We start from the raw sequence: 357 nt of genomic DNA on the forward strand, positions 1-357 counted from the left end.
TTTGATAAAGACGAAACACAGATTAATTATTAAATTAAATTAAATTAAAAGATCTAAGTTAATTTCATAGATAAAATAGGAAATAAAAAACAGCAAATATCAACTATAAATAAATGAATAAATATATATAAAATAAATAAAAATCAATTCGATTTTAATACAAAATTTTGAGGATTACAGAATAATTTTTGTTAAAGAAATTAAAATGCATAAAATGAATAAAATTAATTAGATCCGAATACAAAAGTAAATGAAAGTAATATATAATAAAAGAGAATGCAACAAATACATTAGAATAAAAAAAAAATAATAATAATAAATAAATAAATAAATAAATAAATGAATAACAAATAAATG

Source organism: Penaeus monodon, chromosome 21 (genome assembly GCF_015228065.2).
Source record: "Penaeus monodon isolate SGIC_2016 chromosome 21, NSTDA_Pmon_1, whole genome shotgun sequence".
NCBI lineage: Eukaryota > Metazoa > Arthropoda > Malacostraca > Decapoda > Penaeidae > Penaeus > Penaeus monodon.